At 38.5% G+C, this 26,864-nt stretch overlaps 1 long non-coding RNA gene across 1 annotated transcript in view; it reads right to left on the reverse strand.

The window, feature by feature from the left end:
- Positions 1 to 1,568: 1,568 nt before the first annotated feature.
- Positions 1,569 to 26,864, reverse strand: part of LOC122540804 — a 97,020-nt gene continuing 71,724 nt past the window's right edge. Inside the window, exons 2-3 of the long non-coding RNA XR_006309416.1 lie at positions 6,273 to 6,384; positions 1,569 to 1,681 (exon numbers count right to left, since the gene is read on the reverse strand). This is a non-coding gene — a long non-coding RNA (uncharacterized LOC122540804). The remainder of the gene's footprint in view (positions 1,682 to 6,272; positions 6,385 to 26,864) is intronic.

The raw sequence follows: 26,864 nt of genomic DNA on the forward strand, positions 1-26,864 counted from the left end.
CTGCCTGCTCCTGATCCATATCCCTTCAAACCTTTCCTGTTCTTGGATCTATCCAAACATCTTTGCAATTGTAATTGTACCCACATCCACCACTTCCTCAGGAAGTTCACTCCACACAAGAACCACCCTCTGTGTAAAACATTTGCTGCTCATGTCTTTTTAAAATCTTTCTCCCCTCAACTTGAAAATGGTTCATTCTACAAAATGTACAGTCTCCAGTTTGCAGAGTATTACCTTTCTACTCACATCAACCTTCAAAGTATTCCTTTTTAAGCACGAATTAATTATAGTTGCATCAAAAATCCTACACCTTTAGTAATTAATTCATTTAGTAATCCTTCAGTTAAGTTCGATATATTAGGTAGGTAAAAACAATGACTGCAGATGCTGGAAACCAGATTCTGGATCAGTGGTGCTGGAAGAGCACAGCAATTCAGGCAGCATCCGAGGACAGGCAACTTTAAAGCAGACTTGGCCTCTCGTGAAATAACTTAGGATTTGTATCTACAATGAACGAAAAAAGTAAGATAAGAGGAGCACATGCTCTTTGTATGGGATGTAGTAGTGTAATTCCTAGCTAGCGAAGTTGCCAGCGCTCAGAGATATCAGCTACTGCCCTATAACTGAAGCAATGTTTTGCCAAAAAAGCAACATATGGCTCATCTGGTACCTGAAGTAAGGAATGGCGAGAGAAAGTGATGGAAGTTATTGTCACACTTGCTGCTGAGGAAAACAAATTAAAATGACCAAATATGGGCACAATACATGCCTGTTTTCCAAACGCTCAAGGGAGGAGAAAGACATAATATGTTAGGCTCCTTGCTAAATGTAGATGTGTTAGAAACAAAAAAAAAACTGCAGATGCTGAAATCCAAAGTAGACAGGCAAGAGTTTGGAAGAACACAGCCAGCCAGGCAGCATCAGGAGATGGAGAAGTCAATATTTCGGCTGTAACCCTGAAGGTGGTTTAAGTTTACAGTGATAAGCTAGCAACCAAACGTATCTTGGCATACTGTAGAAATATGAAACAAAGTAAAGATAATCCTTACTTTATTTCCCAGGCATAAGCAATTGTAGAATTTTAATGTCAAATAATTTTCATTTGAAATTAGCTATTTTCTATAATTGTTTAATCTGCTGCCAACTTTCTTGTCCCCTTTCAGTTTCCTTAAAAGATAACAACATGTTGTTGGGGGTGGTGTGTCAAATTTGCCAACTTCCAAATAATAATAACAACATATTATATGGGGTACTGTCTTTGATGTGGCAATTTTACGCTGAAGTATTTAGAAATATGTATGTACTAAATTATAAAGCTTTTCATTATCGAATTGGGATCAAAATTAAAAAATGGTCGCCCATATCCCCAGAAATGAATAAAAATAAATGATCAAGTTGAACTCCTTCCTTTGAAAGACAGTACACAATTTTAATTTTGAAATTTCTACAAACAAATATACCAATTAAAGTATTCAAATTTTTTGTGAACATCAAAGCAAATTAACACACCACACAAAATATATGTGAGTGAAAAGAAAACTTCAAATATTGAGTTTACCTTTCCCAATGGCTGCACACATTGGGATCATCAGGATTCAGACACCAGGCTGCTCGTGTTAGGTAGCAAATCATGATCACACTCAAGCACCAACTGAATGAAGCACAAACCATTCTTTCAGATCTAAAGAAAACAAAACATTACAAATTTTATGTAATTTTTCCAACAGGACCAGTAGTCTGTGCACTTCACCAGAGAATTTCCCTCTTTGTGGAAGTCCACCTAGTTTCCATTCAGAACTTGTGGGGTGCGTAGGTTAGGTTATTTTATATTAGGATTAATCCTCGGCACAGCATCGTGGGCTGAAGGGTCTGTTCCGTGCTGTACTTTATGTTCTATGTTACTTATGCTTGAATAAGGTGGGATCAGGAATTTGGCTTATGAAGATGCGAGTGTTCAAACAAACATCCTATTTTACAACATTAACGCTTAGAAGCAGTGTTCTGTATTATGTTGTTATGACAATAAATCAGAATCCCAAAACATTTATTGACATTTACTTTAAATTCCAAAATGTGTTGTTTTAAAAGAATAACTGTAGATGAAAATTCAATAACTGAGGGGGAAAGTTCTGGTAAAGTCGATGAAATATCATGCGTGTAAATTATCAGGAAAAACTTCAAAGTAGGAAACTTCCTTTCAAAATTACTTTAGGAATCAGCTTCCACCAGCTGAACTCAGAAGGAAAGCATTTCTCAACACACCTCCTCTGAATCTTCAATATTTTTGAATTCTTGACTCCTAGTTATTCACCCACACTGTACAGAAAATATTTGTCCCTATTTATTCCATTAAGACATCTCAAACCGCTCAACTCTTAACCTTCTCTGGTCCAAGGAAAACAGAACAAAACTTTCCAACCTCTCCACACTACTGAAGTCCCAGATGACATCCTGGTAACTATCTTCCTTTATTTTCTATTAAATTTTCCTTTCCCTTTAAATTTTTCTTTCAATCATTCTTGCCCAGAATTATCAATCTCTTTGGGAGGAATGTTATGGGGTCTGAGCAACTTTGGGTAATGTAAGATTTATAGTGGAATCAAATGAGAATTCCAGCAAGGCCAATTTTAACATCAGGAGAATCTCACTACATCTTTTCTGCTTTTCCCAAGCAGCTTGGCAAGATTCTCCTACAGCAATTAAGGGGGATTATTGCCTGTTAAAACTTGATAACCCAACTCACTCATTAATATTCAGCTTTGTATCTTACCGAGCTTGCCAAATAAGCCAGCAGTTGAGAAATCTTGACATGGAAACCAACAAAAATACCTGAAACGTTTAACTCACCACTTGCTCCAAACAACCTCTATGTTGGTCACTGGCTATCAATATTTCATAGTTCACTTCAATGGGCACCACCTACATGCACCTCACGTACACGGACACTGGTATCCAACATAACCTCTAAGAATCCACATCCCCAATCCACTTTCAGGATGCTTCAGTACTTCAATGCATGTTGGGCTCCATTGGCAACGATCACTGTAATGTTGCAGCAAGGACATTGTGTGGTCAGGGACAAACATCACCCATGGACTTGACTTGGCTGCATTTCCAGGTTCTTTCCTCGCTGTCAGAGTGGTCATTCACTTTGACCCTACCTCAATGCTTGCCCTTAGATGTTTTTTTGCTTAGCCCCCCTTCAGCCAGAGATGCCAGTCTCATATTACTACCATCTTGTCTTTAATTTTGGTAGGCAGAAAGGAAGGAAGATGGTCATCGTTATCAGCAGGCCTCAGTCAAATTAAAGGGGCAAGCCATCGATCAGGGGGACCCAATACAGAAAGTCAAGGGCAACCTTCAATAGCAGTCCTGGGGCTTGAACAGTCAGTCAACCATTCCAGGTGGTCACAGTCAGAATGGTCGTAACATAAGGGGTAAGCAGCTGAATGTCTGGCAGCACACTCTGTTTTGAATCTTTCTGCCTTTTTGGGGGTTGTTTTCTTTCTATAAATGATAGAGCCAAATATTAAGGTAAATGAAAGTGTGTAGCACAGCTGTGTGGATCACCACACTTTTGAAGCAGGTGGGGAGGTGCCCTAAGTGAGTGACTAAGCGCTGAGGGTAAGCAGGTTGAGTGCAAGTTGGGGGGTTGGGGTGGGTGACAGCAAATGAGAAAGATGTTGCATTAGTGAGAGTGGTAGAGCATCAGCTTGGTGGGAGCTGGGTACAGTAGCATTGATACAGAGTTATTGGAGAGACACTGGTGGCACTTATGCCGAGGGACTGATAAGGTCATTGACCTCCTTCCTAGAGCTGTGCATTCCTCCAGATGGGCTGAGACTAGCCTGGCTATAGTAGTCGCTGACCTGACTGGCATGGTCAGGTGTCATGGCCTCCAGAAAATGAATAAGTTGCGCCTCTGATCACCCATCTTGTCAGACCTCCAGGACCTTGCCTACAAAGGCCATCCCAAAGTGAATCACTTTACAGTTCACACATTGATATTGTTTGGCAATTTAGGTACTAAAGAAATATTAAAGAATCTTGTGTATTTAGAAATGTTTCCAATCAGAAAAATACAGAGAGTGTTAAAATAAGTTATAAAATCAACATCTGAAAGGCATTTATTGTACTAAAGACCATAATAAGTTGGTAACAAAAAAGGCACCTTAGCACATTTTTTAAAACTATCACCCACTTTTCTTTATATATGCATTTGCCTTAATAACAATGTTTGGATCACATTTCAGACATTTGGCAATAACCAAAAAATAGAATGCGCATGCAACCTGCTAGAACTGATTACTTGCATCAACCAACATACTTGATGTATAGTTACTGTGGAGACATGCAAATCATCTGATAACAGTTCTCACTCTGTTTTAAGAGGATTTTCAATATGGTTTGGTTAACAAACAAACTTGGGAAAGTTGAACATTAATGAACATTAGAACTATTGCACTCATACAAAATAAAGACATTGGTAATGGGTATCAGATGGAGAGCTATTCTTTATGGCAGGGATCACTGTAAGGCTGTGAACATTGGAAGTTTTTGAGCAAGTAAAGTAAGGGACAGATAGGATAACCGGACAGATGTAGCAACACCATAAGGAGCAGAAGAGAGAAGGGCCTTGGGATACAAAGCAACATCTAGAGGACGAGCAAGAAGGATTCAGAGACATGTGGCCCTACTGAGTATGCTCTGCCATTCAATCATAGCTAATATGTTTCTCAACCCCATTCTCCTGCCTTTACCAATCAAGAACCTATCTATCTCTGTACTAAAGACACAATTAATTGTTTTCCACAGCCCCCTGTAGCTATGAGTTCTACAGATTAACTACCCTCTACTGAAGAAATTCCTCCTTATCTCAGTTCTAAAGGGTCATCCCATCACTGTGAGGCTGCGTCCTGGGGTCCTAGTCTCTCCTACTAATGGTAACATCTTCTCTGCTTCAATTCTATCCAGGCCCCTCAGTATCCTATAAGTTTTAATTAGATCCTTCTCATCCTTCTAAACTCATTAAAAGCAGATCTAGAGTCCACAACTGTTCCTCATATGACAAGCCCTTCCTCCCCAGCATCATTCTTGTACCTTTTCTGGACCCCCTCCAATGCCAGCACATCCTTCCTTAGATACGGGACCCAAAACTGCTTACAATATTCAAAATGTGGTCTGACAAATGTGGCCTCAGCAGTACATCTCTACTCTTTTACGGTAGCCCTCTTGAAAAGAATGCTTACATTGCATTTGACTTCTTAACTGCCAACTGAGCTTGCAAGTTAAGGTTAAGAGATTCATGAACTAGGTCTTCTAAGTCCCTTTGTGCTTCAGATTTCCAAAGCCTTTCTCCATTTAGATAAAAATCTGAACCTCTATTCACAACCTCACACTTTCCTACATTGTATTCCATATGCCACTTCTTTGACCACTAGCCTAGTATATCCAAATCCTCTGCAGCCTCCCCACTTCCTCAAGATGATTCATCCCTCCAGTTAAACTTGGTGTCACCTGCAAACTTAGCAACAATCCCCTCAGTTGCTTCATTCAGCTCGCTAATGCATAACAAGAGTAGTTATGGTCCCACACTGATTCCCGTGGACCTCCACTCATCACTGGCTGCCATCCTGAAAAAGACCCCTTGATCCTTACGTTCTGCCTTCTGCCAGTCGGCCAATCCTTTATCCATGACAGTACCTGGCCCTCAACAACATGGGCTCTTATTTTATTTAGCAGTCATCTGTATGGCACTTTTTAAAGGCCATTCGGAAATGAAATAGATCATGTCCACAGGCTCTCCTTTGTCAGAGAGATAATGAAGTGATGGATTGGGCCATAGAACAAGTGGAAAGAACAAGCATATTGCTTGGGGTGAAGGCTGTTATTCATTTTGGTACAGTACAAAAATTGGTAGTAAAACTCAACAGGTCTGGCAGCATTTGTAGGAAGAAAACATTAACGTTTTGAGTCTGGTGACTGTTCACCGGATGTTCTGATGAATAGTCATCAGACTCAAAAAACTCTGCTATCTTCCTACAGATACCACCAGACCAGCCATTCTTTCACCAGTAATTTCTGATTTTGTTTCAGATCTCCAGCATCCACAGTTATTATTGATATCACTGATATTAATAGATTATTCATCATCACAATTTTATGCAAGCAGTGCAACATTTTAGATTTATTTTTATCCAGCTTCACCTGCATCTGCTTTTTAGAATTACTGCTGTGCTTGAACATTGGTTTATCTCAGACACTTGGCTTACCTCAGACTTTGGATTTGTTACAGAGGTCCTGTTGTTTTGCTAGACATTCAGTGCATTTCAATAGATTTATACAACTGGCAAGCTTTCAAAGATAGCTTCTTTAGGAAGATCCCTAAGGTACAGCAAGAGGTCAAAATAGAAAGGGCAAAGGATTAGTGAAGGTGTCAGCGAAAAGAACTTATGCAATAACAGTATCAGCATTGCAAAAATATGCATAAGTTAATCGTAATGACCTAATCAATGTGCCATTGCCTGTGGGCTTTGGAATCCAATGCTAAAGTAGTCTGTTGCAGAATTTTATAATTGCCACAGAAAGGGAAAAGATTGTGCTCACTGAAACAAAAACAAAATGTATAAACTGGAAACATTTCCTGCTTTTTCAATGCAAAAGAACGTGCAGTCCCTGCATGGAATTTTGTACACCACATTTGTCCTGCATATGGCTGTTGGTTTATGTGCTGTCATGGATCCAAGTGGTTGGAGAAATCTGGTTGTCAGTTCAGAGATGTCTCAGCCAGACTTCTCTGACCACTTGAATTCATGTTAGCACATAAACCGGCAGATTCCACAGAATCCTCATCCACTCCTCATATGAAAAGCTTTGTTCTTGGGATCATTCTTGTAAACTAGTTCTGGAAACCTTCCTAGGCCACCTACCTTAGATATTGGGCCCAAAACTACTCACTACTCCAAATGCAGTCTGACTGGAGCCTTACACAACCTCAGTAGTACATCTCTGCTCTTGTATTCTAGACCTCTCAAAATGAATGCCAACATTGCATTTACCTTCCTAACTACCAACGGAATCTATATGTTGATCTTAAGAAAATCCTGCACTAGGGCTCGTAAGTCCCTTTGTCCTTTATATTTCCAAAACCATTCCCCATTTCAAAAATAGTCTACACTGTATTCCTCCTTCCAAAGTCGCTACCTCACCATTCCACTCCTCTCCTTCACCCCAAAACCATCCCCCACCCCTTTTATCTGCAGCTTCCCCCTATCCCCATCTTCTTTCCTGAAGAAGGGTTGTATCAGAGATGTTGACTTCTTCTCCTCCCGATGCTGCCTTGCTTGCTGTGTTCTTCCGATCTCCTGCTTGTCGACTTTGGATTCCAGCATATGCAGTTTTTTGCCTTCAAATCGGGTAAGAGTGGCAGTTTCCTTCATTAAAAGGCATGAGTGAAACTGGTTGGTTTTTCTGACAATTGGCAAAGGATTCATCACCATCATTAAACTCTTCATTCCAGATTTTTAAAAGTAAATCAAAAAAGAATCATTCACTTCACAATGGTCTTTGGCTACCTTCTGCTCCATGAGATAATGGTGTGCACCTGAGTGGTCAATTCTGTGTTAAATATTACTTGGTCTGACATGGAGGTCTCTGCACTTGCTACAATAAATATAAATGAAAATAATGCAATGTCCTTTTGATATTTCTGGATCAGGTATGTCCTGCACATTGAAAGCAGGTCAAATCCAACCCAGCCAACCACCCCATCAGTCTACTTTTGGATATCAATAAAAGGATTGAAGATGTCATCAATAGTGCTATCAAGCAGCACCTAAGTCAGCAATAACCTGCTCAGTGATGCCCAGTTTGAGTTCTGCCAGGGCTATTCAGCTTCTAACCTCATTATAGCCTTGATTCAAACATGGACAACACAGCCCTTGACATCAAGGCTACATTTGACCGAGTGTGCTTTCACTCCTTTTTTTCTCTTTTTTCTTCTTCTCTTCCCTCAGCATCAGAGGCAAATACTGGCAGCAGGTGCCAGCAGCAAATTCCCAGAGTCATGAGCCCTGGAGCAGCATGTGACCTGCAAGCCCCAGAGGAGCATGAGCAAGGAGCCCTGGTATGGCGCTTGGGCTATGAGCCCAGAACACCACAAGCAGTGAACCCTGGTACAGTGCGTGGGCTGCGTGCCCCAGACCAGCATGGGGAAGCAGCCCTTGAGCAGCATTTCTGAAAGCAACTCCGGAGCATTGTGCAAGCAGTGAATTCTGGGCAGAGACTGCATGGAGAAGACGGTCCTGACACTTAGCTTGGAGAGCTGATATGGAGAGTTCTGAGGCTTGGAGCGGATAAGAGGGGGGGGGGGGGGGGGGAGAAAAGGCTGTTTGACAGGGGTCGGGAGTGGGCAGCCAGACCACGTGCGGAGGCCCTGCACTGAGCCGCTACATTGTAATGTCAATTTGAAATTTGCTACATTACTGTAACGTCAACACTTGAATGATGACGTATTTTTAACTTATTTTTCAACTCTCAGTAATACAACCAGATCAGAGGCTAGGATACTGTGGCAAGTAACTCACCTCCTGACTCACAAAACCTGACCATCATCTACAAGACACAAGTCAGGAGTTTGATGGGATAATTCCCACTTGCCTGGATATGCGCAGCTCCCACAGCACTCATGAAGCTTCAATATTATTCCGCACAAAGCAGCCCATTCAATTGGTACCACATCCACAAACATTGACGCCCTCCACCATGGACACTCAGCAGCATCAGCAATGTTTACTAACTACAATATGAACTTCAGAAATTCACCTAAGATTCTCAGACAGCACCTTCGAAATCATGAGCATTTACATCTAGAAATACAGTGGCAGCAGATACATAGGATACATAAGTTCACCAGCAAGCCAATCACCATTCTGACTTGGAACTATATTGCTGTTCCTTCACTGTCGCTGGGTCAAAATCCCAGAATTCCCTCCTTATTTGGCATTATGGGTCAAACCACAGTACATTGGCTGCAGAAGCTTAAAAGACATCTCACTCCCATCTACTCAAGGGCAACTAGGGACAGGAAATAAATACCAGCTAGCCAACGATGCTCATATCCAACATGGTTATTTCACCTGAAAGAAGTAGTGCTCCAAAAGCTTGTAATTTCAAATAAACGTGTTGGACTATAACCTGGAGTCATGTGACTTCTGATTAAATGGATTGTAATACTTAAGGTGGCAGCTCACCACCATCGTTTGAGGACTATTAGGGACAAACAACAAAACACTGATCTCGCCACTGAAGCCCATATCTCCAAAATAAAAACAATTAAAATGAGCTGAGAAGTTGCACAATTTGCTAACCTCTTTCTTTTACTCCCACTTCTCCAGCTAAGCAATTTTTATTCCTCACATCTCAATGCCCTCAATTAGTCAACTCAAAAGTTCATGGTCATTGGCAGGAATCTCCCAATATATGCATCAATGGGCATTCATCTTCACATCTCAATTGCAGATACCCTTGTAGTAGAGGTAAAAGCAACCAGCAAGACGTGATCTAATGGTTAGTTCACATACAAGAAATCTTTGGGTAAATGGCCATCATTCATCCAACTGATATGGTTAAGCTAATGCAGATGCCATTGGATCAATATCGAGTGCACACTGATAGAATTAGTTTGCTCCAGGATTTCTGAAGTGACGAATTCACTTGCCAAGTATGCATATGAGAAAGTAAACTTGAAAAATGTTCAGCCTTCTTTCCTTGGATCTTAGGTTCGCATAAGGTGGTTGCTTGGCACATGGGTCACAGAGATCTTCTCTCATCTTCATTCCAAGACAGTTTGTCTTTTTTTAAATTCACTCATGGGACCTGGACATCACTGATTAGGCCAGCATTTATTGTAAAGGTGGTGGTGAGCTGCCTTCTTGAACCATACACTGTAGGTTGACCCACAGTGCCATTAGGGAGGGAATTCCAGAATTTTGTCCAAGTAACACTGAACAAATGGTGATATATTTCTACTCAGAAGAGAAGGCTACACTAGGCAAGTGGCATTCTGTTCATATCCCAGGCTCTGGAGGGGAAAATCCTAAAAATTCAAAACTGTGAGCTCACCAAGAATAAAGCATATTTAATTTCTTAACATAAGACTGGATGTAGGATATGACACTTATATCTGTTGTTTGAAGAGAAAGGGAACAAAATAAAGATAGGGACCACCTTAACAGCCACTAACAGGGGAAAGTATCGCCATTTTTACATCCTCTTGCCAACCTGCAGCTCCAGACCCACAGAAATGTGGTTGATTAAGCTACAAGATATAGGAGCAGAATTAGACCATTTAGCCCAGCAAATCTGCTCTGCCAATCAATCATGGCTAATATGTTTCACAACCCCATTAACCCACCTTCTCCCTGCAACCCTTGATCCCTTTGCTAATCAGGAACCTATCTATTTCTGTCTTAAGGCACTCAATGACTTGGCTTCAACAGCCTTCTATAGATCAGATAGGCAATAAGATCCAGAATCACCACACTCTGGCTGAAGAAATTTCTCCTCATCTCAGTTCTAAAGGGTAATCTCTTCACTCTGAAACTGTGCCCTTGGGTCTTAGTCTCTCCTAGTAGTGGAAACAGCTCCACATCTAGTCTATCCAGGTGTTTCAATAAGTTTCAGATCTAAGTTTCAATCAGATTCATTCCTCATCCCTCTAAACTCCACTGAGTATAGACCCAGACTCCTCCACTGCTCCTCATAAGACAAATCCTTCTTCCCTGCAATCATTGTAAACTTCCTCTGGACCCCTTCCAATGCCAGCACATCCTTCCTTCGATACAGATCCCAAAACTGCTCACAATATTTAAATACGGTCAGACCAGATCCTTATACAGCCTCAGCAGTAGATCTCTACACACTTATTCTAGCCCTTTCGAAATGACTACTAACATTGTATTTGTCTTCCTAACTGCTAACTAAATCTGCATGTTAACATTAAGAGAATCCTGAATTTGGACTCCAAAGTCCCTTTATGATTCCAATTTTGAAGGCCCTTTCCCATTTTGAAAATAGTCTACACCTCTATTCTTCCTACCAAACCTCAAACTTCCCAGATTGAATTCTATTTGCTCGCTCTTCTAACCTGACCGAGTCCTTCTGCAGTCTCCTCAGTTCCTAAACACTACCAGTCCCTTCACTTATCTTTGTGTCATCTACAAACTTAGCAACAGTGGCCTCAGTTGTTTTGTCCAAGTCTTTATTGTATAACATGAATAGTTGTGGTCCTAACACTGACCCCTGCAGAACTCCAGTAGTCACTGGCTGCCATTCAGAACATGACCCTTTTAACCCAATCTCTGCCTTTTGCCAATCAGCCAATCCTCTGTCCATGTCAGCACCTTGCCCTTATTTAGCAGCCACCTGTGTGACACCTTGTCAAAAAGTTTCTGGATATCCAATTAGATTCCATCCACTGGTTCTACTTTGTCTAATTTACTTGTTACCCCCTCAAAGAATTCTAACAGAATTTCAGGCATGGCCTCCCCTAGATGAGGTGGTGTTGACTCAGCCCTATTTAACCATGGATTTGCAGGTTGTTCTGTTATAACTCATATTTTGAGAATGCAAATGCGCTGTAATGCGATTAACATGTTGGGGACACTTTCTACTGTGCAAACTTATAAAACGTGTGTTGGCTGTAATGCGATTACAGTACTAACACTAAGTGCTTTTCTAAAGCACTAATTTTTTATAATGTGGCATTGCACAAGAATACAACCATCGTGTTATAGAAGAATTGACAGTACTCCACAATCTCACTTGTAATAATAGATTCTAAAATCTTGCCAATGACCAAAGTCAGGCTAACCAGCCTATAATTTTCTGCCTTCTGCATTACTCACTTCTTAAACAGCGGCATTACATTTGCCATTTGAGTCCTCTGTACCTTCCCTGACTCTAGCGATTCCTGAAAGATCACCACTGATGCCTCTCAATCTTCTCACTAGCTCCTTCAAAACTTTGGGTTCTTAATTACCCTCTTAGACTGAGAAAGCTACTTAGTTCAAGATCATTTTTAAATGGGCAACAAATGTCAGCCTTGTCATGAGATAATTTTTAGAACAGTAAAAGTAATTGTTCTTAAAATCTCAAAAGACTGCTGTAGAGTGCATAGTTCTGCCATAGTCCTACCTGTAAATCATAGACATTAACTTTAATTACTGCTACATGGAGAAAATCAGGCAGATAGGGACGTAGAAGCAGATGGAAAGATTAAAATAAAACCAGTCTCTTACTATCCCAAATACTGCTTCCTTCTTGCCGGTCCTGTGCTGAATAAACTAACTGGACACCAAAAAATGGAAAATAAAAACAAAACTGCTGATACTAAAAATCAGAAACAAACAAATTCTGGCAGGACTGGCAACAACTATAGACTGAAAGCAGAGTTAGCATTTTAGCTCCAATTACCTTTATTATAGTCAGTTCTGAAGGGTCACTGGACTGGAAACATTATCTCTGCTTTCTCTCTACAGATGCTGCCTGACCTGCTGAGATTTTTGAGCAATTTCTGCGTGACCCATGAAACGGAAACTAGATCATATTTAAAATATTTTGATCTGTTCAGATGAGTTAATTATGATCTAGTTTTATTTGAGTGCATGCCTGGTGTAAAAATGAAATATTTGGTTTGATATAACACTTCTTATAAGGAGAAGTTGTAAAGTGTTTTATTGTTAATTAAATACTTCAAGTGTAGTCACTATCGTGAAGCTAGGTCATTAAATGTATTCACTGGGTCATTAAGAATATTCAAGGCTGAAATAGACTGATTCTTAATGAGTAAGGAAATCAACATTTATGAGGAAAAAGTAAGTGGACTTGTGGATTATCAGATCAAGCATGATCTCAGTGAATGTTGAGCAGATGCACTGGGCTGAATGGCCCACTTTTGCTCCTGTGTCTTAATGTTTGCAATGTTGCAGTGATGTGTTGTTGACAGAGAGATCAATATTGGCTAATACAACAGGGATCACTCACCTACTTTGCTTCAAAACAGTGTCATGGGATCTTTTGCTCCACTCAAATAAGCAGATGGAAGCTCCGTTTCATGTTTCATCTGAAAGGTAGTACTCTGACAGTATATCCCTCAGCACTACACGAGAGACCTCTGCAAGAATATTTTTTTCAAAAATATCAACATATACTTCCTTTGGCAAGAATACTCAGATGACAGCCTTGAGCGCCACAGCTGTAATGTCTAATGTGTGAACAGTCCTGGAATAAAGACTTTTTGTAGATGGATTTGTTGCGGTACAGAAACAAAAAAAGCACAATTAACAAAACGTTATAATGCAAAAACATTTTATTGCAATAGCTACAAATTAAGAGGAGTTCACAGTATGTAGCTTGGAAGTCACAATATGATTGTTCCACATGTTCTTTATTCCAATACTGGAGTTCCGATCAGACGTCCTGAATACACTTGGAATGAGCACTTTATTTGATTAGTTTAGGAACAATCTCTTCATCTGAATAATTTCTAGGGTCTTAAGAGGCTTCAAACACCTTGGACACAGGGCCAAACACCACATACAAATCATGGTCATATTGTGATACCAGTGTTAAAGAGACACAATAGATCTGAAGCCTGAGGAAACTGATAATGTAGGACAATTTTACCTAATGTACACTAGCACTCAACAGTGCCAAACAACATAATTAACAATAATGTAAAGAAATAACTTGAAATCTATGAATGTAATTTCAATTAGGTGAACTTCCCATCCATATTTGTACAAATGGTTGGAGGATAACAGTTTTAGTTTGCAAAACCACCATCTTTTAAACTTTAATTATGAATTTTATATGTTACAAGAGGCAATTCTGCAGAAGTTCTGAAGTAATGGAAACACTCCAACTTAACTCGAGCTAACTTATTATCAGTTTATTCTCAGCTACAAGGATATTAAGTATTAAATACTAATGTAGGTTTTATAGTATTCTGTAACCTGTACAAAATTCCACCTTTGTGAAACAGCCTTTTTTTAAAAAGTGACAGACCATATTACAACCTGAATAATTCTGCTCCTCACATCATTACAGAACATAAAATTATATTGTCCCTCATTTTTATAAAAACTGATCCATACACCAATAACAATTGGTACATTAGCCTTTTAAAATTAAACTTAAGGTTAAAAAACAACAAAACTATTCAAATTTTATCCATTACCAAAACTTAACATAATGAGAAGACTGAAATCCAGTCTATTCTTATATTTCAAAACCTCTATTCCCAGTAACATCCTGGTAAATTTTGACTGAACCCTCTCCAGTTTAATAATATTCTTCCTATAACAGGACTACCAGAACTAAACACAGTACTCCATGATTAACTATGACAGGATATTCTTTCTTGGAATAAACACACAATTCTCGCCATGCTTTCTGCTGATGGTACGAGAATTTCCATAGTTTAGTGATCCCTCTCCTCAGGGTATGGCAAGTTAAATCAGCTGGATGTTGTAGCGCCAAGACATACAAATTTTAAGAACTTCATTTCCGGTCATCAAGAATTCTAATGGAAACTAGTGTCTCCTAATAGAATTACACTATGACATCTGAGTACCAAAGTGCTATTCAATGGTTTTAGTCTTTAAAAAATAAATCTAGATTGTAGTGTTCACTTCTGACTAGACTAGATTCTGTTAATGAGTATGTACATGCATGGAACGTCCAGAATATACCATTCACAAATTCTAACTTTCATGAACTATCTTTAAGTTATTAGTGCTCAATGTTGGGCATGTTAGCTTGGGCATGGATGCTGCTACTAGATTACCTTTCCTGACACCAGATTTGGCAGAACCTGTGAAGGCAGTGCTGCTTTGAAGCCAGTGATCAAAAAAAGTTCCACAAGAAATTTAGGACTAATAATAATTTTAGGTCTTCCGGAGCATCTTCTCCCACGTCTTTAACCTAACCACTATACACTAGGCCTTGTCTACACATAGGCTGCGACCACAATCACCCTTTTTTTGCCAGCTACTAATAACCTCAATTAGCAGCTACTGGTTTCCCTAGTTTGACTTTTACCCAAGCCTTTGTCTGTCCAACTGTTGCTGTCTCTCTCTGGACTTCAGCTCCACCTATTGTTTACTCCTCCTCCAACCCCTCTTCAGCATATACTTGTACACCAAAGTTTTCCCAGCTACAGTTCTGAAGGGTCACTGGACCGGAAACATTAATTCTACTTTGTCTCCACAGATGCTGCCAGACTTGCGGAGTCATCCCAGCAATTTGTTTTTGTTCCACAAGAGTCTCCTGTATTTCACACAAATCACAAATAATTTTGAGAATCTACTTGTTGTAATACATGATGCTAATATTTCCATTTACTTTGCATTTCTACTGAATTGAGAGTTTCTGGTAGAAGTATTCTGGCCATATTTCTTATTCCTGCTTAAGAGCTATATTGAAAAATCTTTACATTAATTAAATAGAGAGGAGTTTAAGCAAATAAAGTAACTGAAGGAAATTCTTAATTTGGATTTTGTTATTTCTTAAAAGATATGAAGCACAAAATTATTTAAATGTTGAATTATTTGAGCAATACTGAAAAATCAAAGTTATGTTATTCTGATCAACACCCACTGTCATTATGTGTTAGCTAATTCATATTAAACCTATTTGCTTTGTTCTCTCACCATACAATATTTCGAATTGGAAGCAGTCAATCATACTCAAAGTCAATATAATTACTATGTTATAATCACTATTAAATTTATGTTGGTGAAATTAATAGAATCGTACGGCATATAAGAAGAAGCCTAATGAGATGGTAAGTACTACAAGATATTGGTGTACAAATATTTTTGAGATCTCAGTACAGTATGTACCTTTAGGGTGTAGGTTTGCTCACTGAGCTGTAGGTTTGATATCCAGACGTTTCATTACCTGGCTAGGTAACATCAGTGGCGACCTCCAAGTGAAGCGAAGCTGTTGTCTCCTGTTTTGTATTTATGTTTGTCCTGGATGGGATCTGGATATCAAACCTACAGCTCAGCGAGCAAACCTACACCCTAAACCTCAACCTGAGCTACTAACCTTCATAAACCTTGCAGTATGTACCTTATGTAAACTTTTATAAAACTTCAGTCAAATAACCACAAGTCTATAACAAAGCGGTTATGTTTTTACATGTACATGGTCTAATAGTATACTAGGTACATGATGATAATATTTGTAAGTATCATTTCTTAGTGCACATACAAAGGTATTGTAAACACTCCAGTGATGAATATACTGTAAGTTGATGTGCAAGCTGCTAAATCTGCAAGCATATAACCTAAATCTTAAAAACTTGCATCAATTAGCTTCACTTAATGAAAATTCAAGAACTAAATCAACCAAATATGAATTATTTTAAAAAACAACAAACAAATTGATTTACAGATATAAATGCAGCTTGCTAAATCCATTGCCCCATACAAAAAAAACCTATGGATGAAATGTCAATATTTTGCCCTATATAGCAGTACTTTGCAGGTTCATATCCTGAATTCTCCAAATTCTCCACTATTCACTCAATTGTTATATCATGGAAGCGCCTGGTAAAAGAAAGAATAGAAACCAACATCAGTGGTAGAAGGCTCCACTATCACACTTCATTGCAGCCAACTGTAGAGCAGACTAATCTTAACATCCAGCGCATCACCCTATTTCTTTGGGGAAAAAGAGAAGGCACCATTAAGGATTTATAACAGGGAAAGATAGGAGGAATTAAACAACCTTGGGAAAGAGAATCAACTGCACCGAACAGAGTAACACATTGTGAAAAAACAAAAGCTACATGTTGGAGCTAGATGATGGATATGGATGAATGAAATTATGGTACATATCATCCACAATCCAGTTCAATACTGGAGCAAGTGCAATGAACTGGATAGTTACTCCTGTTTCTATGTTTTCCTCAAGATATCAATATTGCTTTACCCCATCAAACACTTGCTCATATCAATAACAACATATAAAATAACAGCATGTAATTAAAATAATAGTGATTTGAATTCGCAATTTATTCAATTTCTGCATTTGTATTCACGCCAGACCCAGACCAGGTTTATGGCAAAGAAATGGAAAAACAATTCCTACTTTCAGATATGGATTTTTTTTAACATATAAAGATTGATTGATATGGTACCATTGACTTACTCAGCCTGAAATTGTGGAGGTGAATTCATGTACTTAGCTGAACTGACAAGATCACTTAAAAAAAATTCAAGACTGCATCTTTAATGTAATTTAGTTCCCTCATGCAGTCAAACATTGTAACCTCTACAAGGCCAATCCCATTCCTATGAGGGATCATTAATTACGTTTACCATAATAAACCTACTGTCAACCCATGAACCTGAAATACAAACCTAACCGCCTGCATTCCACAGATGCTGCTTCACCTGCTGAGTGTTGCTAGCATTTTCTGTTTTTGATGTAGTTTTTTCAGCATGTGCATTATTCTGCTTTGTGTCCTGCTCCAACTCTCTTGGCCAAAGCATAAAAGATATTACAGGGGTATTGTAGATAAAATTTTTAAACAACATTCTGGAATAATATGATATGTTGGAACATTAAAAAGAGCTTTGACAATGTTAAAAAGAACCAATGTAATTTGCTATGCATTAGGGAACACTGTTAGGAAGACAATGGGGAAAAACATTTCTAGATCCCATAACCAGTCAACCAATTAGGGTAAATGCACATTTATCATTCTGTGTTAGCATAGCTAAGAATTGTTCTGAGACACCTCAGCTCCCCAAAAATACTGAAGCCTTTCTGAGAAAGATGCTGGTCAAGCTTTCAATTTCAACTCAACAGAAGTTTTCCTTACAATCTACATCACCTATTTTCAGTATATAACAAGGAGTTTAAAAGAAACTTTTATACATGAGAAATATATTTAGTCACACAGATGTTATTTATAAGTTGTACCAAATTTTAAAATTTGAATTAGAGATTTAAACAAGAGTACATATATGAAACGGATTCATTTACCTTTCACACCAAACTAAAACTTAAAAATATTGAATTGAAAGAGAAGTCATATTTAAAGACAAATTGAGAAAAAGTCTTGAATTGCATATCAACTGTTTTGATGAGCAGTGTTTTTCTCTTATTTTAATAGACATGTCAGGTTTGACAACAAGAAGAAATCATGAATTACCACTGCCAGGTATTTTTTTTTATTTACAGATTATACTGGAAAAGTGAGCATAAAAATACAACGACTGAATAATCAAAATTAGCTTTCCGTGAACAATCAGAATGGCTTTGGTGGTTACAACACGGCTCATTTTGAGCATGCTATTGATCAGTTCACTTTAATATTATCATTCTCTGACGCAAATCAATAATCTCAATGTGAAGGTCCACTGTGAAAACAACTCTCAGTTTCATATCCTTTGACAATGGAAGAAACATAGAATGATAAGTGGAGATACATCCTGTTACTGCCTAAATTACAAATGACTGGTTTCAATCCTTCTTGCAATAAAGCAAGTATGTTTTTACATTAAGCTAAGTATAATTCTCACATTTGAATTTTATAGGTTGTAATTATGCACATAAACATGGCAGTGCTGATTTTGCAAGACTGATGTACAGAATGTGGATATATATAAAAATAAGCTTTAGAATGTTTATATCATGCATTTATCGTTTTAATGAAAAATACATTTTTTTCCTGATTGTAGTAATCTCACTCTCCAAAAAAGTGTATTAAAATTGATTTCTAAGTTATTTTCTTTGCTACAGCAATGCCTATCTTAACTTTCTCTGAACATCACTCACCTCTATTCTTACCAACTATATTGTGTGTTGAGTTTGAACATGTCAACAATTCAAGTTACATTTCAGATGTTAAATCAGGAGCAAAGAAGTTTTAAAAAATTACTATCAACTGTAAAATATTAGAAACATCCATCTTCCTTTACTAACAAAATGTTAAATAAAGATGTTCTGAAAAATCTGATTTTCAATGATTCATTGTTCCTCCAGGTCCCATCTTGTCAGTGTCAGACATAGCAGGATAAATATATTTGTAATAAAGAGTTCATGAATAACAAGGAGTTTATAGTGCTCTGTCCAATACATTGGCAAGAACCGACTCCAAAAGCTTTAATTAAACTTTAGCAGAGTACAAAGAGTTTTAACCTGCCCAAGGTATCTAGCCAGATACAGCTTCTCTACTATCCAACACCGAGGATTTTATTTTCCTTTTGTGAGACACCATCTCCCACTCCCATGTCTCCAGAGTTCTGCTTTGTCTCTGTGATGTGAACACACAACTCCAAGGTTCTGATGGCAAACATCACAAAACATTAATTTTCAAACTTCATACAAACTGCAGTTGTTGATATGATGAATGTCAAAACATCTATATTAGTGAAGGATAGGAGCAAAATGCAAAGATGTCTCTATACTTCCTGATAATGCAATAAAATCAAGTATTTGAATGTTAACAATTCATACCCTGACAAAATTAATTCTTGTAAAGTAATATATTATTGCAATCTGTCTCAATTTTTAAATCTTTGCATTTCTGGACTCCTTCAGTGAATTATATTTTATTCTGTTTCCTGCCCAGTTCCCTCTAGATCACTACCTCATGCTGTATATTTACAATTAGATTAGATTACATTACAGTGTGGAAACAGGCCCTTCGGCCCAACAAGTCCACACCGACCCGCCGAAGCACAACCCACCCATACCCCTACATTTACCCCTATATCTAACACTACGGGCAATTTAGCATGGCCAATTCACCTGACCTGCACATCTTTGGACTGTGGGAGGAAACCAGAGCACCCGGAGGAAACCCACGCAGACACGGGGAGAACATGCAAGCTCCACGCAATCAGTCGCCTGAGGCGGGAATTGAACCCGGGTCTCTGGCGCTGTGAGGCAACAGTATTAACCACTGTGCCACCGTGCCGCCCACTATAAGGCACACAATGTCTGTGTACACGATGCAGACATTAACAGATAACAGCAACTCACTGCAATTTCTGCTCCTCACAGAAGCAAAATTCTAAGTTATTTGCTTTCAGTAAACTGTGATGTAAAATAAAACTGGACAAACAATACAAGAGCAAACGTATTATGACAAGTGTCTACATGGTAACATTGAACCATTATGGAAAGAAATTTAAGCCAAAGAAAGTGTGCTATACAGATTCAGCCGAAAAAGACATCAGATTTATGATTTAAGAAACCACAGCAAAGGAGAAAGGCTCAAGAATTGTTTACACTGGACTGCAGAGAACTGGAAGACACATTAAAGTTTTATTTAAGCTTCCAATGTTTTAATAGGGATTTTAGGGAAAAGCAATATTTTTTCCTGACTGGGGAGTCAGTAACAAAAAAATCAAATTAAAATTGCTATTAACAGAAAAGAACAAGATTAGGAGAAATGCCACCAGGTTCAGAAGGTGGGAGCTAAAATTAGCTTTGCCAGCTAACGTGCCAATTTCGTGTTTCCACCTGACCTCTAGATCAATTATGCATCAGATAGCCAAACAGGATCATTAAGAACTTAATGCAGGCAAATTGACACCAAACTGAATTTTATGATCAGATACCAGGTTCACATCTACCACCTGATGAAGGAGCGACGCTCCAAAAGCTAGTGTGCTTCCAATTAAACCTGTTGGACTATAACCTGGTGTTGTGTGATTTTTAACTTTGTACACCCCCGTCCAACACCGGCATCTCCAAATCACATAGGCATGGGTCAGTTTAGGTGCCTGGAGGCAAGTAACTGACAGCAGCCAGGGTGTGGCAGTATCCAAGGGAAGTGCAGAGACATCTGTGTCTGTCTGTGTGTGTGTGTAGGAGGATCAGCCACCTACCACATCGGTGAATAGTAATTTACAGTCATTATGTTCCACATTTTGCTGAATTAAAAATTTAAGAGGGTTGGAAAGGGAAAGTGTTCTTCCATATGGAAGACTCTGCTTCCTTATTTACTTCTAATTTTAGCCTTCTGCTTCTTTCAAACAGGAAGGTCCTCCAACTTTCAGACTCTTCTCATTGTCTTTAACTGAATGGCAAGCCTTCCTTCTCACAATTAATTGATCATCCTGCAGAAAATCATAGGTCAGTATCTACAGGAAAAATCCAGCCCAAGATCTTTTCACTTGGCTGTTGGATTATAGAAATCAGTTAAGATAGCCACAAAATAAGAAAAGGAAGATAGATGGATCCCAAGAAAAGAATCTTGGACTTTGAAACATGACTTTACACTATATATCACAATTGTTCGACTTATTTTTAAAATTCACATGATGAGGACATTGCTGGCAAAGCTAGAATACTATCTTAGCATATTTACAATTGAGAAGAGGTGATCTGTCGTCTTGAAATGCAGAAGCAATAGTTTATCAATATCACAAATTAAGGTGACCAATGCTGCAGTGGCCATGGACTTATGTAAAATATAGCTGTGTAACTCATTGAATGTTTAATTTCAATATATTGCTGTTAACATGACATGGAAGTAGTGTTAAGATATTTTGATGGGCAATGAAAATGCTTTTTCAAGATATATTTTCATCCTTCTTCGGGAGAAGGTGCGATGCAAGGTGTTTGAAAAAAAATTTTAAATATAATTTATGAGAGATTTGTGGTGTGATGATGGATATTTGTTTGCGTTAGGAAGTTTTATGAATGGATAAAGTAAATATTGAAGGTATTAGTTTGCTTTCAATTAGAAGGTCAGGAATTGACTTTTCTTGCTTGGAGCCTTAGAAAGCTCTTTGCTTCTGTTCACAGAAATCTTGGTTGAGGATGGATATATAAACCAGATTTCCTAAAGATGGGATGTAGTATAGAATTGCTAGGGAATAGATCAACTCAGTAAAAGGAGTTTATTTTGGAAGTTCCAGACCAGAAGTCTTTATTTAGAACCGTGATTCGAAGCTGAGAAAATTTAAGCTCAGTTGTGTGAAAACTCAAAGAGGCGATCAAGCTCTCAAAATTGGGAATGGAACGCCAGTTACATCACCAGTATAGACATGGAGTAAGGAATTATGTCTGGTTTTTGAGTATTGTAAAGGAGGGCTGTTTGGATAGATAGAATATTGTATTTTACCAAGTGGTTCAAAATGTTTACAATTGCAATATATGTAAATAGTTTGGTTTTTTTTGTATGATTAAATTCTGCTTTATTGCTAAAACCAAATCTGTAACACTGCTTGTACCTCAGTTTAAGTCAACCTCGTTAATTTTTTTAAAATGATCTATCAAGTCAGTTTCAGTCTGAGATCTGACTTGTCCCGTTATGACATGAGATTATAACAGCGTATCTTGCCTTCAAGACATTTCATCTTTAAGAACTCCACAATAAAACTATACAATGTTTTGACTCAGCCGAGCAAGCTGCACACACAGACAGATCAATTGGTTTGCTGTAATGCATGCTTCATAGTTTACAAATGTGTTTTACCATTTTAAATAAACTAACCCATGGTGAGCAATTGATTATTACGTTCCTCCCAGTTATTCGGTTCAATGCTATTGTGCTTTAAGGAGAACCTACAGAGGGTCTTCATACCACTTTCTTCACCTTTCACTGAAAGGTTGGTCATTTGAAAGCTGAAAAAACAGGAATTGGCAGAGGAGTTGTTTTCAGTCAGTCAGTCAGTCAGTCATCGGGACAGTGTCCAGTCTATCATAATTGATTTTTAAGGAATGCTGGTAAAGTTGGTGTCAAGAGGAACACTAACATTTATCCAATAGTGTCGAGGCTGGAAATTTAATGGAGACATTGCAGGTGAAACTTCTCTAGCACATTTATGTGACATTGATACACTGTACAGGTCTCACTGCAGGACAGGAGTCCAGAGACGAAAACTGCTCTATACTAGGACTTTGTTTGACTTGTGGAGATCTTTGTTGCCAAACACTCTGGCATAATTTATAGAAGGTATCTTATATATATGGCTGCTGTAGTTACACTTCAGGTCAATGGTAACCCTTACCAAGATGATAATGGTGGGGAGTGTTTGACAATATCAATTAAATACAAAACAGATTTTCTTTGGTTGCCAATTACACTTGTCACTACACAAGTTTATGAAGCTAGTGCATGACGTGTTCAATTTGACATGACATTGGGGTTGTCCTCTTCTGTTATAGGACATCCATAAGACCAGATATAAAGCATATTTCAGAGTTCTTGAAAAAGAGCTGATATCTGCATGGAACATTATAATATCAAAAGTAAAGAAGAAAGGGTTGCAAGTTAGTGATGAGGTTGATTGTTCCCAGAAAATAAAAGGGAGGAATAGAACGAGTGAATGTCATATTGTACTAAGGGACAATGAGGATATAAGGAAACTCAAGAATAGAGCAAATTTAAAGATTTTGTATCTTAATGCACCAAACATTGGGAACAAAGTGGCAGCACAAATCAAGGTAATTGAGTATAATCTCATAGCCATTAGGGAAACATGGATGCAAGGAGATCAAAACATTCAGGGATATTTGAACCTTCAGGGAGACAAGAGGGGTGGAAAAGAAGGGGGAGTAGCACTGTTAATAAGAAATTAAATTAGGACAGTTGGCAGAGGTCATCTTGGCTCCAATGATGTAGAGTTCATTTGGGAGGAGATAGGAAGCTGCAAGGTAAAAAGGATATTGGTAGAAGTGGTGTACAGATCCCCAAACAGGAGCCAACCTGTGGAATAGGTGATAAATCAACAAATATTTGCAGCAAGTAAAAAGAATAGAACAATAATTACAGGTGATTTTACTATTCATGTTGACTGGGTTAATCAAATTGAAAATGGTAGCTATGACAACAAACTCAGTGCATTAGGGATGGTTTCCTAAAGCAATGTGTCACTGAGCCAACCAGGGAACAGGCTAGCTTAGATTGTGTATTGGGCAATGAGGCAAGTTTAATAAATACCCTCTAAGTCAAAGATCCCCTGGGAAGTACTGATATGACAAGAAAAAAAAATTCAGTTTGACAGTGAGAAACTTGGGTCAGAAACCATGTGTTCAACTTAAATAAAGGTGATTATAATTAAATAGTAATAAAGTTATGTAAAGTAACCTGGACAGATAGATTGGGAGGAATGACAGTAAACAAGCAGTGGCAGACATTTAAAATGAGTATGGGGCAACAGTTTTGGGCGACAAACAAACGGCAGAGGCATTTAAACAGATATTTTGCATAATGAAGGAAGATTCTTCAAATATTCTATTAATACTAAAGAATACAGGAAAAGAATTAAATACCATCACTAAAAAAAAAGTATTAGAGAAACTAATGGGCCTTAAAAAACAGATAAGTCCCCTGGCCCTGATGGCTTGCATCCTAGGATTTTAAAAGAAGTAGCTACTGAGGTAGTGGGTTGTAATTGGCTGTAATTTTCCATAAATTCTGAATAAGTAGCAGAGAATTGGAAAACTGCTAATGTGACAACCCTATTTAAAAAAGGGAAGGAAGCAAAAACAGGTATATATTAGCCTAAATATATTATTGGGAATTAATTATTAAGAAAGTAATAGCAGACTATTTAGACAATTCTAATCTAAACAAGCAGAGTCAGCATGACTTTGTGAAAGGGAAATCCATTTCTGACCAATTAATTAGTGTTTTTGAGGAAGTCTCAATACTTAACCCTTGCATATGCAAAGCTGGCGGGGGGCTAACCTTCACAAAGCTGGACAAGAACCATGCATGCTTGTAATTGCAGTTAGAGATGGATTCCCAGAAGTATGCAACAATTAATATCCATAAGGGTTTGTATCAACATTTGAGACTTCCGCTTAGGGTATCTACCACCTTTGCAATTTTTCAGTAGAAGAAGGTGGTATCTGGCCGTGTGCTAAATCACCCCAGGAGGAGCTACGAAAATGAATGTAACAAGGTCAGCCAGGTGGACTTCATACCAAAAGAGATCCCTGGTTGGGGCTGTTAATCTGGTCTAATCAGGGACCCCTGGCTGACAGATAAAGGAGTGTCAGACATCCTATTCATTCTAAGACCTGGCTCTGAGGGAGCTGGAGCAGTGTCAAGGACTCTCCAAGTGTCAATAAACAGTGACTCAGTGATGGGATACTGTGGAGTTATTTTATGAGGAAATAAATACAGTTGAAAACCAAGCTGAATACAGACAGTTCAGAAGAAAAAAAGTGTAGAAAAAATGCTGGAAGCAAAAAGGGATTATAAAAAAAGACTGGCAATAATATAAAAATGGAATCCTGGTGCACATCAAATAGCAACTTGGGTACAAAACTGGCTGAGGGAGAGGAACCAGAGAGTAAAGGTTAATGGGTATTTTTCAGGCTAGACAAAGGTTATAGGGGAGCTTCCTTGGGGTCAGTATTGGGACGTGTGCTTTTCTACATACTGGTCGTTCTGCGATAACACGTGTTTCATTAACACGAATTCACTATAACGCAATTGATGAATTGGGGACATTTCATGCTTTAGAAACACTTTTAAAACATGTGTTGGCTGTAATGTGATTACATCACCAACATTTTAAGCGCGGTTTCAAAATCGCAAATTTTTTACAACATAAGGTTGCATTAGAATGTTATAGAAGAACTACTTGTATATAAATGCATAGACCACTCTTTGTTGGTACTGTGGACTGATATAGAAGAAAATATTGTTTTAAACTAAGGGACTTATGTAAGATGTCTGGTGTTTTAAAAACAAGCTCCTGGAACACACAAGTTGAGTACACAATGTTGTCTTAATTCAAGCGGTGAGGGATTCCACACAAAAATCGCACTGCCAGCCTGTTCAGGGTACTTTTGCCCAGAGACGGTCTTTTGATTAGTTGTTGAGAGCTCAGGAGAGCTTAACATAGAAGCATCTGACTGGTTCTTGGCAGGTGGTTGTAGCCTTGTGTGAACAATACAGCTGAAAAATTCGGCCTATAAAAAGAAAACATCCATCTCTCTCGCTCTTTCTCACTCTTCTGTATGGAGAAGTACAACCAGATAACTGATTACTCTTTCCTTTCTCTGTAAGCTGACCCCTCTGCAAATCTCCTGTTGATAGGAAAAGGAAATAAAATGAAAAACCAAAGAACTGCGAATGCTGAAAATCAGAAACAAAATTAGAAATTGTTGGAAAAACTCATCTGGTCTGGCAGCATCTGTGGAGAGAAATCAAAGTTAACATTTTGGATCCACTGACTCTTCTTCAGGAGAGGGTAAAACCATCACCTTCAGAGGTACTGAAAGGGCAAAACTTCTACTACTGAATGAAATACTGGGAATCGTTATAATCACAACCTTGTATCACTAGCAGAGTCAAGAGAAAACAACTATGTCTACAATCCAAACCGGTGCTTCACTTGACTTACTTTCCTTCTTTAGCCCCAATGTGTGTATTTTCTCTGTGTGTTTGTGTATGTATGGGAATTTTAAGGGGTATCAGGCTTCTATCCATGCTCGCACCTTGCCTCTAACACCATGTGCCCCTTTCTTACTCAGTATCCTCCTGTGCAGCACCTCGTCAAAGGCCTTCTTGAAGTTCAGGTAGATAACATCCATCTTTAGTCTAACCTGCCTGTTACCTCCTCAAAGAATTCCAGCAGGTATGTCAGGCATGACTTCCTGTTGATGAAATGCTGACTTTGCCCTATTTTACCACACTTCCCAAGTGCTCAGAAATCTCATCCTTCACAATGGTTTCCAGGATCTTACTCACGACTGAGGTTGGGCTAATCAGTCTGTAATTTTCTTTCTTTTGCCTTATTCCCTTTTTAAGCAGGGGTGTTACATCAACAATTTCAGTCCTCTGGGACCTTTCCTGACTCTAGCGGTTCATG

Source organism: Chiloscyllium plagiosum, chromosome 36, assembly GCF_004010195.1.
Source record: "Chiloscyllium plagiosum isolate BGI_BamShark_2017 chromosome 36, ASM401019v2, whole genome shotgun sequence".
NCBI classification, from domain to species: Eukaryota; Metazoa; Chordata; class Chondrichthyes; order Orectolobiformes; family Hemiscylliidae; genus Chiloscyllium; species Chiloscyllium plagiosum.